Source organism: Quercus suber, unplaced genomic scaffold (genome assembly GCF_002906115.3).
Source record: "Quercus suber isolate HL8 unplaced genomic scaffold, Cork oak 2.0 scaffold_133, whole genome shotgun sequence".
NCBI classification, from domain to species: Eukaryota; Viridiplantae; Streptophyta; class Magnoliopsida; order Fagales; family Fagaceae; genus Quercus; species Quercus suber.
The window spans coordinates 177,965-190,824 of NW_027069596.1; positions in this window are offsets into that span (position 1 = coordinate 177,965).

Sequence of the window (12,860 nt, forward strand, 5' to 3'; positions counted from 1 at the left end):
GGTAAATTAATGTTACTTCATCCAATCAATTCTCAAGTGAGTCTAATGCAAATTGTTGGTGCAAACACAATAATAATAGAAAAACCTCCTCCCTTCATATTAGCCCAATATCTGAACTAATACATATTAGCCCATTAATCACCATAATTAAAAGGAATAAAATAATCTCTCTCCATTTCAATATGGGATTAAACATTTCCACTAACTCCTCATCTTTCATATTAACTCTCACATCGTTACATTTATGTTGTAATATAAATTAATTTTAATTATATAATATTAAAATGCTCCAACAATCCCCCACTCATTTTAATATTAAAATTTTTATTTAAAGAGAGATTACCAGGTAAAGAAGGACCACTATGCATCATGAAGGTGTGCTCTGCATTAAACCTTCACTTAGTAAAATAGTGATCTTGGCTCTAGAGTCGTAGTGGTCTTCGACTTGAACTAGGATTGTCTTGGGGAAATTAAGCATCACTGCTTCCACATAACAACCTAGGTATTCACATGAGCTTTTATAGCTAGCACTTTACGGCCGTTTGCTGATCCTAGTTTCATGAGTGAATTTGAGATTAAGTGCAAATCTCATAGGGAGCGGCCCCACCCTCACACTCACATAGGTGAAATTTTGTCAAGTGTGCTCCTATAATTTTGACACCCCACTCAGACGAGCTATAAATTTCATTAAAAAATTTTTACTTAATCTCTTCACATTATAGGATAAATGCACTTACATCACAGGGATGAACAATTAATAAAATATATACAAAATAAATAATTAAATAAATAAATAGTGCATTTTTTATGACCATCATATGGCTTGTTTTTCCCATTGAACCCAATTCTTAGAATCTCTAGTCCTTGGGTTGGGTATCCTCATACATGGCTCATGAATCTATAGACTTTAGTCCCATCTCCCTCGATATATTCCATACTCTATCTTTTGTCAAGGCCTTGGTAAATGAATCTGTAAGATTATCATTAGATTTAACATAATCCACAGTTATTATGCCACTACTCAAATAAGATCGCAAGGTACTGTGCTTTCTTTTTATAGGCTTGGATTTACTGTTGTAATAATATTTTTTAACTCTACCAATTGCGGCAGTGCTATCACAATGAATTAATATAGGTGGAATTGGCTTTTACCAAAGTGGAATTTCATATAACAAATCTCTAAGTCAATTTGCCTCTTCACTAGCTAAAGCTAATGTTATTAATTTAGCTTTCATTGTTGAATTAAAAATTATTTTTTGCTTTTTAGATTTTCAACAAATAACACCACTACTTAAGCTAAAAATATAACTAGTGCTAGAGAGAGAATCACCTGACAAAGTATTCCAATCGGCATCACTAAAAGCTTTAATCACAACAGGGTATTTTTTGTAAAATAAACCATAGCTTTTGGTACTAATTAAATATCTCATGACTCGCTCAATAGTTAGCCAATGATATTTACTAGACTTGCTAGTAAATCTACTAAACACTCCTACTGCATATGCAATGTTAGGTCTAGTACAATCGGTAGCATAACACAAACTACCAATGATGCTAGCATAATCATTTTGATTAAAAATCTCATCATCATTATTCACAGGAAATAAATGAACACTAAAATCAAAAGGAGTAGCTACACTTTTGTGATCATGAAAATTATATTTTCTCAAAATTTTCTCAGCATAATGTGATTGATCAAGAAATATTCCATCACATGTTTTTGTAATTTTCATGCCTAAAATAAAATTAGCCCCACCAAGATCTTTCATATTAAAATGGCTTTTAAGCATATTTTTCGTTTCATTTATAACATGCATATTTGCGCAAAAAATCAACATATCATCCACATAGAGGCTAATAATAACATGTAAATTATTCCATGATTTAGAATAAATACATTTATCACATTCATTTGATTTATAACCATTCTTAATCATGTAGGAATTAAACTTTTCATGCCACTGTTTAGGTGCTTGTTTTAAGCCATATAGGGATTTAGTTAGCTTATATACCTTGCTTTCTTGTCCAAACTCTACAAAGCCTTTTGGTTGATCCATATAAATCTCTTCCCTTAGATCCCTATTTAGAAAAGCAGTTTTTATATCCATTTGATGAATTTTCAAATAAAAAATTGTAGCAATAGCAATTAACAATCTAATAGATGTAATTCTTGTTATTGGAGAAAATGTATCAAAGAAATCAAGATTAGCTTTTTGTTTAAAGCCTTTTGCAACAAGTCTAGCTTTAAACTTATCTATCGATCCATCCGGTTTTAACTTTTTTCTAAGGACCCATTCACAACCTATGGTCTTACAACCCGGTAGAGGATCTACTAATTTCCAAGTTCTATTAGAAATTAGAGATTCCATCTCATCATTCACAGTCACTTTCCAAAATATAGCATCAGGTAATGTTAAAACTTCTTTTAAATTTTAGGGATTTTCCTCAATGTTAAAAACATAATAATCAGGGCCAAAATTCTAGCTCTTTTACTTCTTCTAGGTTCCATTTAAAGATTTTCTTGATTTTGTAAATGAGAAGTAGAAGAACTAGGTTGTGACAAAATATTTTCTTCACTCCCACTATTATTTAATTTAAAAGGAAATTTTTTATCATGAAAAATTACATCACCAGATTCAAAAATTATTTTGTTTTCAAGATCAAAAAATCTACAGGTTGCACTATTAATCGCATAACTAAGAAAAGCACAAGTAGTAGCTTTTATACCTAATTTAGGCATTTTAGGGTCAGTAAGCCTTATATAAGCAAGACAACTTCATACTTTCAAATATTCCAAATTTAGATTATGTCCTTTCCACATCTCGAAATGCGTAGTATGTGACTTTTTATGTGGCACCCCATTCAAAACATGACATGTAGTTAAAATAGCTTCACCCCAAAAATTTAATGGTGCACCAAATTCATTTAACATGACATTTGTTAACTCAATTAGTGTTCTATTTTTTCTTTCAGCCACACTATTAGAAGTAGGTGAATATGGTACAGTAGTTTCATGGAAAATTTCCAAAGACTGAACAAATGAGTTGAATGCATTTGATTCATACTCACAGGCTCTATCACTTCCTATTCTTTTTATTTTTCTAATGAATTGATATTCAACTTCTTTTAAAAAATCATGAAATTTTTCAAAAGCATCACTTTTATTTTTCAACAAATAAACCGTTGCATATTTTGATAAATCATCAATAAAAGTGACTATTTCCTCCATGAGTTAACATTCCCTCAAATTCACATAAATCAGAGTGAATTTACTCAAGCAATTCAGAATTTCTTACAACACTTTTATAAGGCCTTTATGTCGTCACTTTATCAGATAGTAGATATTAAAAGTGATCACCATGGTTTTAAAAACCATACTAGAATGATCGGTCGAATTGGGTCAATTGTGAATTAGTCACTAGTTTGGGCTTTAAAACCCCTCCCCCCCACCTATTGTCTTCTTCATTTCTCTCTCTCAAACACTCTGTGTCTCTCTGAAAAAGATTCCATTTTTACATGATGTCTTCATCAAACACCAAGAAAAAGGTATGGGTTTTCCTTTCCTTACTTCATTCTTACTATTTTGATCTTTAGTTTCTTGTTTTGGAAGTTGCATCTGTGTTCTGCAATATAATGTGTTCTAACATGGGTTTGCCTAAAATGTTAGGTATGATTGTTTAGGGTTGTTTTATCTTGTTGCAAAAGTGTTTTAGTGTTATATGTTTAAATCAGGTTGTTAATCTTTGGTCTGAGCATTGTTATTTGATAGATTGTTTTCTCTTTGGGCATATGGTTTTGGGGTTTTTTGTAATTCGCTTTGATTGTAGTTCTAATCTATCAGTTTAGTTGAGTTTTTGGTGTTTGTGGTTAGCGTTATTTTGATCACCATATCTTGGATGTGCTGCTGTCTTTGTTTTCTTTCTTGCACTATTCATACTCATTAGGTCTTGTCTCATTGACATTTGCTCACATCTATCTGAATGAATTTGATCACTTGCTCCTATCTGCATACATACTGTTTAAACTTGTTTGACTTGATCCATCCATTTTTTTTATAAACTGTGCTTATTCTGTGTTCTGTCTGGTCACTCTGTTACTTTCTTTGTAACTAACTTGTTACTAATGTGTGTGCATTTCCACTTTTTGTGTTTTGTTCTTGTTGTGGTCATTTCTGCTTGTTTACAGATGACTGCTTCTCCTACAAAGAAGAAGGCTGCTGCTAAGAAATCTAACAAAAAGCTAAAAATGGATCCTAACTTCTTTAGGTCAGTTCAACACTTTGAGAGATATAAGGATTCTTTTTCAAAAGGAACCATCATTCAGGAAAGATTTGTTGATTTAAGGGATTTGAAAGACACTTTCATTCCAAGCTGTTTTGAGGGTAGAGGTTGGGAAAAATTACTGAGTGACCTACCTCCTGTTTCTGAGCCTCTTATCAGAGAATTCTATGCAAAAGATGTGATAAGGGAGGAGGAGTTGAGTTGTTGGGTGAGAAGAAAGGAATTTACCTTAGATACTCATGACATTGATAAGGTTCTAGAGCTTGAGGGTTTGGAGGATTATAAATTCACTAACTACAAGGACAGAATGCTTTCTTTAGTCACTGTCCAAACCAGAATTGGTGGGATTAAAGAAAACAAATGTCTCAACACTACTAGTTTTCCAAAAGATATGAGGTGTCTGACCACCATAATGATGTACAATCTGTACCCTATAAGGAAGATGACTACACTGACAAATGCCAGAGCCATATTTCTCATGGAACTTAAGGAGAAAACCTTCATTAATATCAGCTCTCACATCTTTGACACTATAGTGGATGAGACTAGAACCACCTCAAGACCTAAGCTGATATTTCCTAGTCTTCTCATGAGGATTTTCAGAGCAAAGGGTGTTGCAATTCCTTAGGATATCATTCCTTTGCCTCCTTTATCAACCATAAACAAATTTACTCTCACAAGGATTCAAAGCCGTCTTCCAGGTGAAGAAGTGGAGGATGTCCAAGAAGAAAGTGATCCAATGGAGACCGAAGCAGAAGCTGCAGAACAATCAGTCACACCCAAAAGCAGAAGAAAGAGGAGTAGAGCCTGAACTTCATCAAATGTACCTCCTGATGCATTTTAGATCATCCTGGAGAGGCTTGATACACTCAGAGAGGTTCAAAATCAGCATACTGAAAGGATGACAGCAATGCAGGATCAACTTGATGTACTTTCAGCAAAGTTTGACAACATACACACCAACCAAAAGCAGTGACCCTTTGGCCATTCCAGTCAAAAAGGGGGAGAATTTTTGGGGCAGCTCTTGAGGGTGAGCCCTTGTTTGAGGGTGAGCTTTCAATTTTCTAGTGTTGTTATGTCTATAGCTTTGATATTGTGGTTTTGGTTAAATGATGGTTTTATTAGTTTGTTACACTGTGGTTTCAGTTTTTGTTTGGCGAAACTCTTAACTCTTGTATAGTTTTATTTCAGAAATTATTCAGTTATAATATGATGTTAGAAATTATTCAGTTATAATATGATGTTTATTCAGCATATCTTACTTTGTGAGTTTATGTTTTGTACCTGGTACCTTTGTAGGTTGTTAAGGTTTCTATTTTTGTTTTTGTACCCACATTGCTTTTGTAAGCTTTGAGGGTTTGTTTCTATGCACCATGTAGGCCTTTGTGGTTTGTACCTTGCTTTATACAGCTTGTGTGTTTTGCTAAATCAGTACATATAACTAAGTGTTATGCATTTCCTTCTAAGAACTGTCACTCTTATGCCCTTGTAGGACTTTATTCCTAGATGCATATACTTTTTGTACTGTGCATTGGTTGGTTGAGTGTTAGTCATTCAGGTGATTTACCTAGTGTTTGTAAGCTTGAATGTCCGGATGTTCATTCCAAGTGTGAATGAGCATTGTGATCACTTATTTATAGTGATTGCTCATTTTGGTCTTGCTATGGTTTATTGCTTTATTCCATTGTGCTTGATTGCATTGTGCTTGCTTCATATGCTTTACACGTTTTCTGCATACAATGAACTTATTGTGTTGTTGTATTTTAGGAGTTCTTGTTCTTATGGTTCAAAAGCTTCACAGATTCTAAAGTTAGGTGTGAGTGAGTTTTCCAACTGTTCCCAACTCACGTGTTAAGTCTAGAGTTTGTTTTAGGGTTTTGTCACGAAATAGCTAAAGGGGGAGATTGTAAGGTTGAAATTTATCAACCATCTTGTTGGCTTTATTCCGTGCCAATTTGCTTGTAATTTAGCACTTAGTAACTTTGTATTTAGATGGGATTCATGTAAGGGTAGTGCGTGAAGAGAGTGTGAAGAATTGCTCATCTTTGTGCAAAGAAGCAGAGACTCGCGGCTTGCAAGCCGCCAAATGTTGTGCACGTGAGAAGCATGCGGGAAGTTGAAGGGCCATGCTAGTTGTCGCACTACAGGACAAAAGTCCCAAGCTGGCCAGGCTTTTATCTCTTGACTTGAACTCGCGACTTGGACAAGCCATGAGGCTAAGCCGCCAACTTACCCTGTTTGGTAAAAACTAACTCTTCGTATTCCAAACACACACCACTATATATAGACCCTTATACCCACGAAATCAAGAGAGCTTCTAGAGATAATTTTGTGAGAAAAACCCTAGAGAAAAACAGGATTGCCTCATCCTCAATCTTCGCTAAGAGACTCTATAAATTCCTCTACTCTCTTCCTTTCCATTGATACATCCTTGAGAGGTTATTGACCAAATCCTTTTATCATCACACTCACGTCTGTGAGAATGTACATTTGGTGCTAAGGGAAGCAGTTTGGAAGGGACCAATGACTATTGGTTGATGCTATGGTTTTTAGTGGAATCCAGTAAGTTAAAGAAGAAATATATTCGGCGCAACCTTGTTGGAGCAAGAAGTTTGGAGGGCTTAGGTACACTGGGTAGATTAGGCTTAGAGGGTTTTCTGCTGTTCATGTATCCCAACTACATACTTTAGTGGATTATTTACCGCTTAGAGGGTAGCGGAGAGGTTTTACGTCGAGGGTTTCGGTTTCCTTTTCGATAACACATCGCGTGTTGTCCTTGTGTTTGCATCTCTCTTCATTTATCTTTGCCATTTATTTTATGCTATGGATGTGATTATATTTGGCTTAGATTGTATATCAATTCTGTGTTTAGGTTATGTTCATGTTCCGTACATTAATTGTTTGATAATAAACTTGAATTGATATTTTATAATTTAGGGTCTAAACGTTCAAAGGTGTTGTTTTACAAGCTCTTTGAACTTTCAAAAATTAATAAATTGACCAATTTATACCTTTTTCTTATTATATAAATGTCACTTTGATGAATGGTCCTACTTGTTTTCTTTTAAAGTTCTGGACCAAAAGTTCTGTACAGTGGTCCCCACTGGGGACTTACTTGGCGACAGTTCACAGGCAAGGTGCCGGTGTTTGGGTTGGTGCCAGTACCTTTAATCGCCTTATGCTTTATGCTCCCTCAGGTTGATTTTTAAAAATAATTTTTTTTTAGTTTCACATTGTGTACCATTTTTCCTTGATATTTAATTTAATTGATATATGAACTACAGGTTAAACTGATTGATTTTTCCCTTGGTGAGAAATATTTTAGTGACCTACAGCAGCCATGAACCAAGTAATCCTTGTGATGCGAATGTGAGTTATTCTACTTTGTCAGCTATTACTTAAAACTATAAATTAACTGGGTACAGAACCATTGATAATGTGAATTTATATTTTAGAGTGTTGTGATAAATATTTTTGATGTGAGAACTGGAAAAGTGTTGAGAGATTTTGAGGGAAATGCTGATGACTTTGCTATTGGAGGAACTTGTGGTGTTACAGGGGTGTCATGGCCTGTTTTCAGGTGAGTTTCTTTACATTTAATCTACATCGACCTGGTGATAGCTCTTTCTTGCTTTTCCACATATTACTATTTTCAATATTTTTCAATATTCTAATGGATTAATCTTATTTTTCCTGATGGACGGGAGGTAAAGAGGACAAATATTTTGCCAGAATTGGGAAAAATATTATCTTTGTCTATGAAACAGAAACCTTTTCACTTATTGACAAGAAATCCTTGAAGGTAGAAAATATAGTGGATTTCAGTTGGTCACCAACGGATCCAATTCTTGCACTCTTTGTTCCTAAATTAGGGGACCATCCTGCTAGGGTGAACACTGTTGTTTAATATGGATATGTTTTATTTATTTTTATTCACAAGTTGTGCTCTCTCTCTAATTTCTGCATTAAGGTAAATTAATGTTACTTCATCCAATCAATTCTCAAGTGAGTCTAATGCAAATTGTTGGTGCAAACACAATAATAATAGAAAAACCTCCTCCCTTCATATTAGCCCAATATCTGAACTAATACATATTAACCCATTAATCACCATAATTAAAAGGAATAAAATAATCTCTTTCCATTTCAATATGGGAATAAACATTTCCACTAACTCCTCATCTTTCATATTAACTCTCACATCGTTACATTTATGTTGTAATATAAATTAATTTTAATTATATAATATTAAAATGCTCCAACAATCCCCCACTCATTTTAATATTAAATTTTTTAGTTAAAGAGAGATTACCAGGTAAAGAAGGATCACTATGCATCATGAAGGTGTGCTCTGCATTAAACCTTCACTTAGTAAAATAGTGATCTTGGCTCCAGAGTCGTAGTGGTCTTCGACTTGAACTAGGATTGTCTTGGGGAAATTAAGCATCACTGCTTCCACATAACAACCTAGGTATTCACATGAGCTTTTATAGCTAGCACTTTACGGCCGTTTGCTGATCCTAGTTTCATGAGTGAATTTGAGATTAAGTGCAAATCTCATAGGGAGCGGCCCCACCCTCACACTCACATAGGTGAAATTTTGTCAAGTGTGCTCCTATAATTTTGACACCCCACTCAGACGAGCTATAAATTTCATTAAATTTTTTTTACTTAATCTCTTCACATTATAGGATAAATGCACTTACATCACAGGGATGAACAATTAATAAAATATATACAAAATAAATAATTAAATAAATAAATAGTGCATTTTTTATGACCATCATATGGCTTGTTTTTCCCATTGAACCCAATTCTTAGAATCTCTAGTCCTTGGGTTGGGTATCCTCATACATGGCTCATGAATCTATAGACTTTAGTCCCATCTCCCTCGATATATTCCATACTCTATCTTTTGTCAAGGCCTTGGTAAATGAATCTGTAAGATTATCATTAGATTTAACATAATCCACAGTTATTATGCCACTACTCAAATAAGATCGCAAGGTACTGTGCTTTCTTTTTATAGGCTTGGATTTACTGTTGTAATAATATTTTTTAACTCTACCAATTGCGGCAGTGCTATCACAATGAATTAATATAGGTGGAATTGGCTTTTACCAAAGTGGAATTTCATATAACAAATCTCTAAGTCAATTTGCCTCTTCACTAGCTAAAGCTAATGTTATTAATTTAGCTTTCATTGTTGAATTAAAAATTATTTTTTGCTTTTTAGATTTTCAACAAATAACACCACTACTTAAGCTAAAAATATAACTAGTGCTAGAGAGAGAATCACCTGACAAAGTATTCCAATCGGCATCACTAAAAGCTTTAATCACAACAGGGTATTTTTTGTAAAATAAACCATAGCTTTTGGTACTAATTAAATATCTCATGACTCGCTCAATAGTTAGCCAATGATATTTACTAGACTTGCTAGTAAATCTACTAAACACTCCTACTGCATATGCAATGTTAGGTCTAGTACAATCGGTAGCATAACACAAACTACCAATGATGCTAGCATAATCATTTTGATTAAAAATCTCATCATCATTATTCACAGGAAATAAATGAACACTAAAATCAAAAGGAGTAGCTACACTTTTGTGATCATGAAAATTATATTTTCTCAAAATTTTCTCAGCATAATGTGATTGATCAAGAAATATTCCATCACATGTTTTTGTAATTTTCATGCCTAAAATAAAATTAGCCCCACCAAGATCTTTCATATTAAAATGGCTTTTAAGCATATTTTTCGTTTCATTTATAACATGCATATTTGCGCAAAAAATCAACATATCATCCACATAGAGGCTAATAATAACATGTAAATTATTCCATGATTTAGAATAAATACATTTATCACATTCATTTGATTTATAACCATTCTTAATCATGTAGGAATTAAACTTTTCATGCCACTGTTTAGGTGCTTGTTTTAAGCCATATAGGGATTTAGTTAGCTTATATACCTTGCTTTCTTGTCCAAACTCTACAAAGCCTTTTGGTTGATCCATATAAATCTCTTCCCTTAGATCCCTATTTAGAAAAGCAGTTTTTATATCCATTTGATGAATTTTCAAATAAAAAATTGTAGCAATAGCAATTAACAATCTAATAGATGTAATTCTTGTTATTGGAGAAAATGTATCAAAGAAATCAAGATTAGCTTTTTGTTTAAAGCCTTTTGCAACAAGTCTAGCTTTAAACTTATCTATCGATCCATCCGGTTTTAACTTTTTTCTAAGGACCCATTCACAACCTATGGTCTTACAACCCGGTAGAGGATCTACTAATTTCCAAGTTCTATTAGAAATTAGAGATTCCATCTCATCATTCACAGTCACTTTCCAAAATATAGCATCAGGTAATGTTAAAACTTCTTTTAAATTTTAGGGATTTTCCTCAATGTTAAAAACATAATAATCAGGGCCAAAATTCTAGCTCTTTTACTTCTTCTAGGTTCCATTTAAAGATTTTCTTGATTTTGTAAATGAGAAGTAGAAGAACTAGGTTGTGACAAAATATTTTCTTCACTCCCACTATTATTTAATTTAAAAGGAAATTTTTTATCATGAAAAATTACATCACCAGATTCAAAAATTATTTTGTTTTCAAGATCAAAAAATCTACAGGTTGCACTATTAATCGCATAACTAAGAAAAGCACAAGTAGTAGCTTTTATACCTAATTTAGGCATTTTAGGGTCAGTAAGCCTTATATAAGCAAGACAACTTCATACTTTCAAATATTCCAAATTTAGATTATGTCCTTTCCACATCTCGAAATGCGTAGTATGTGACTTTTTATGTGGCACCCCATTCAAAACATGACATGTAGTTAAAATAGCTTCACCCCAAAAATTTAATGGTGCACCAAATTCATTTAACATGACATTTGTTAACTCAATTAGTGTTCTATTTTTTCTTTCAGCCACACTATTAGAAGTAGGTGAATATGGTACAGTAGTTTCATGGAAAATTTCCAAAGACTGAACAAATGAGTTGAATGCATTTGATTCATACTCACAGGCTCTATCACTTCCTATTCTTTTTATTTTTCTAATGAATTGATATTCAACTTCTTTTAAAAAATCATGAAATTTTTCAAAAGCATCACTTTTATTTTTCAACAAATAAACCGTTGCATATTTTGATAAATCATCAATAAAAGTGACTATTTCCTCCATGAGTTAACATTCCCTCAAATTCACATAAATCAGAGTGAATTTACTCAAGCAATTCAGAATTTCTTACAACACTTTTATAAGGCCTTTATGTCGTCACTTTATCAGATAGTAGATATTAAAAGTGATCACCATGGTTTTAAAAACCATACTAGAATGATCGGTCGAATTGGGTCAATTGTGAATTAGTCACTAGTTTGGGCTTTAAAACCCCTCCCCCCCACCCCCCCCCCCCCTAAAAAAAAAAAAAAAAAAAACTTGGCCTTTGAACCTCTGGATTTGTGGTTTAATCAGTCGATTTGTAGAACTTTTCATTATTGGTCAGATTTGCTTTATCACCTTAACTCCCATGTTTTTCCCTTAATAATGATTGAAACACCAATTTGTGTGGTTTAATTAAACCGTTGGTTTGTAAACCTTCTAATTATTGGTTGGATTTGTTTTATTCCCCAACTCTCATATTATTTTCCCATAATGATGAATGAAACACCAATTTGTCTCACATGTAGATTGAAAGTTTGAAAATGTATTGAAAACACAAGAGCTGTTTAAACCCCAAATTAAAGTTACGACTCGATTGATTTTACACTAACTTAATACTAAGTGTGGAATAGTGTAAAAGTGAGCGGATAAAAAAAAAACTACTCTAATTCATAATCAAGGCAACACAGCAGTAAAATGGAATGTAAAAGAGTAGGGAAGAAAGATGCAAACACAAGATAACATGTCGATGTGTTATCGAAGAGGAAACTGAAGAACTCGGCGAAAAACTCTCCACCGCCCTTCAAGCGGAAATCGATTCACTAGTTAATCAGTCAGTTGGGATACATGAGTTAGCAAGAGACCCTCCAAGCCTAATCTACTTGATGTACCTAAGCCCTCCAAGCTTCTACTCTAACAAGGCTTCTCGGAACCGTGTCTTGTCTAGTTCTCCGGATCCCGCAACAAGCTCCATGTTGTATTTGCCATTCTTGGCCTCTTCCACTGCTTTGCAGCAGCACCAAAACTTCACTTGACACTCTGAAAGGGTGTGGTAAGTGTTTGGGCTATCAACCTCTCAATGATATGGAAATGGAGAGATAGGAGTTAAGGAAATTCCACAAGCAAATGTGTAAAGGATTATGGGTGTAACAATCTCTAACTCTCAAGGTGTTTGGCTAGAGTTTTCTCTCAGAAGCACTCTTTAACATTTATGGGTAATGTGGGTGTATATAATGTAGGCACATAAAGTGTGTATCAAAATGGATAGGTTGGCAAAACAGGATGTCTCGCGAGTGTCTCGCGGGAAGGCCTTACCCACGAGATACTTGTGAAACATAGCTATCTCCATCCTGGCCTAACTCTTCACATTCCAGCATGTGTAAGGCACATGAGTCACTTTGCAG